This window comes from Salvelinus sp. IW2-2015, unplaced genomic scaffold (genome assembly GCF_002910315.2).
Source record: "Salvelinus sp. IW2-2015 unplaced genomic scaffold, ASM291031v2 Un_scaffold6355, whole genome shotgun sequence".
Taxonomy (NCBI): domain Eukaryota; kingdom Metazoa; phylum Chordata; class Actinopteri; order Salmoniformes; family Salmonidae; genus Salvelinus; species Salvelinus sp. IW2-2015.
In genome coordinates this window covers 11685-14788 of record NW_019947618.1, presented here as the reverse complement: position 1 = coordinate 14788, position 3104 = coordinate 11685, and positions in this window count along the sequence as shown.

The window sequence follows — 3104 nt, the reverse complement described above, 5'->3', positions numbered from 1 at the left end:
AGGGAATTAGGGTGCATAGGGCTTTGGTCCAAAGTAGTGCACTATAAAGGGAATTCGGGTGCTATTTGGGACGCACATATAGTGGGGATTAATATGACGTGGTGGTTATGAGGCGTGTATGAGTGGACACGGATGACTGGGCTTAGCGCGTGGCAGCTTGGTGACCGAGGCAGAAAGAGACAGGAAGGGATGCAGCTTTTCTCTTATCCGTCTCTACGTTTTTCTGCCTGCATCCGAAAGGCACCTTTGTTCCCTCTATAGTGCACTACTGTTGACCAGAGCCCTATGGGCTGATAGTGCACTCTATATAGGGAACAAAGGTGCCGTTGGGGACTCAGCCTCTGTCTCTCTGAGGCTTGACGCTGCTAAATTGCCCCCAGGCCCAGTGAGTCTCTGTGGCTAGCATATAAGTTTAATTGCGCTCTGGGAACGTGTCATGATGAAACATGTCAAGTCTGAGCCTGGTTGAGCCTGTGTGGGCTGTGGAAACACGCATCACCATACTGACTGTCTGGTTGAGCCTGTGTGGGCTGTGGAAACACACAGCACAATACTGACTGTCTGGTTGAGCCTGTGTGGGCTGTGGAAACACACATCACCATACTGACTGTCTGGTTGAGCCTGTGTGGGCTGTGGAAACATGCAGAACAATACTGACTGTCTGGTTGAGCCTGTGTGGGCTGTGGAAACACACAGCACGATACTGACTGTCTGGTTGAGCCTGTGTGGGCTGTGGAAACACACAGCACGATACTGACTGTCTGGTTGAGCCTGTGTGTGCTGTGAAAACACACAGCACGATACTGACTGTCTGGTTGAGCCTGTGTGGGCTGTGGAAACACACATCACAATACTGACTGTCTGAAGAATGCTTTCTTCTTTGTCTCCTACTACTTATGGAAAAGGGCTCAGAATATTCCACGGTAATTAACATATATAGCTTAAGAAACAAGGTGCATGAAATCAATCACTTGCTAGTAACAGATGACATTCATAGTCTGACTATTTCTGAAACTCACTTAGATAATACCTTTGATGATACAGTGGTAGCAATACATGGTTATAACATCTACCGAAAAGACAGAAATGCCAAAGGTGGAGGTGTTGCTGTTTATATTCAGAACCACATTCCTGTAAAGCTTAGAGAGGATCTCATGTTAAATACTGTTGAAGTAATATGGCTACAGGTTCATCTGCTTCACCTAAAGCCCATTCTGGTGGGAAGCTGCTATAGATCACCAAGTGCTAACAGTCAGTATCTGGATAACATGTGTGAAATGCTTGATAATGTATGTGATATCAACAGAGAGGTATATTTTCTGGGTGATTTAAATATTGACTGGCTTTCATCAGGCTGCCCACTGAAGAAAAAGCATCAAACTGTAACCAGTGCCTGCATCCTGGTTCAGATTATCAGTCAACCTACCAGGGTAGTTACAAACAGMWSWRGWWWTAMATCATCAACATGTATWKWTCACATMTTTACTAATACTGCAKAAATGTGCTYTAAAACASTATCCAGATCCATAGGATGTAGTGATCACAATATAGTAGCCACATCTAGGAAAACCACAGTTCCAAAGGCTGGGCCTAATATAGTGTATAAGAGGTCACACAATAAGTTCTGTAGTGATTCATATGTTATTGATGTAAAAATACTTGTTGGTCCATGGTGTGTAATGAGGAGCAACCAGACGCTGCACTTGATGCATTTAGGAAATTGCTTATCCCAGTTACTAATAAACATGCACCCATTAAGAAAATGACTGTAAAAACTGTTAAATCCCTGTGGATTGATGAGGAATTTGAACATTGTATTGTTGAGAGGGATGAGGCAAAAGGAATGGCAAATAAATCTGGCTGCACAGCTGATTGGCAAACTTATTGCAAATAGAGAAATCATGTGACTAAACTGAATAAAAATTAAAAATAAACTATACTATGAAACAAAAGATAAATGATATAAAGAATGATAGTAAAAAGCTTTGGAGCATCTTAAATAAAATGTTCAGAACAAGGGCAATCTCATCTCCATCATTCATTGAATCAGACGGCTCATTCATCATAAAACCAACTGATATTACCAACTACTTTAATTACTTTTTAATTGGCAAGATTAGCAAATTTAGGCGTGACATGCCAGAAACAAACGCTGACACTACACATCCAAGTATATCTGACCAAATTATGAAAGACAAGAATTGTCATTTTAAATTCTGTAAAGTGAGTGTGGAAGAGGTGAAAAAAGTTTTGTTGTCTATCAACAATGACAAGCCACCAGGATCTGACAATCTGGATGGAAAATTACTGAGGATAATAGCAGACGATATTTCCACTCCTATTTGCCACATCTTCAATCCAAGCCTACTAAAGAGCGTGTGCCCTCAGGCCTGGAGGGAAGCTGAAGTCATTCCACTACCCAAGAAGAGTAAAGCCCCCTTTACTGGCTCAAACAGCCGACCAATCAGCCTGTTACCAACCTTTAGTAAACTTCTGGAAAAAATTGTGTTTGACAAGATACGATGCTATTTCACAGTAAACAAATTGACAACAGACTTTCAGCTTATAGAAGGACATTTAACAAGCACAGCACTTACACAAATGACTGATGATTGGCTGAGAGAAATGGATTATAAAAAGATTGTGGGGGCAGTTTTGTTAGACTTCAGTGCGGCTTTTGACATTATTGATCCTAGTCTGCTGCTGGAAAAACATATGTGTTCTGGCTTTACACCCACTGCTATAATGTGGATAAAGAGTTACCTGTCTAACAGAACACAGAGGGTGTTCTGGCTTTACACCCACTGCTATAATGTGGATAAAGAGTTACCTGTCTAACAGAACACAGAGGGTGTTCTGGCTTTACACCCCCTGCTATAATGTGGATAAAGAGTTACCTGTCTAACAGAACACAGAGGGTGTTATGGCTTTACACCCCCTGCTATAATGTGGTACTACTTCTTAACACACTATCAACAAGCAGGTCCTACAGGCCCTAGTTCCTACTTCTTAACAACACTATCAACAAGGCAGGTCCTACAGGCCCTAGTTTCTACCTTCTTAAACACATATCAACAAGGCAGGTCCTACAGGCCCTAGTTTTC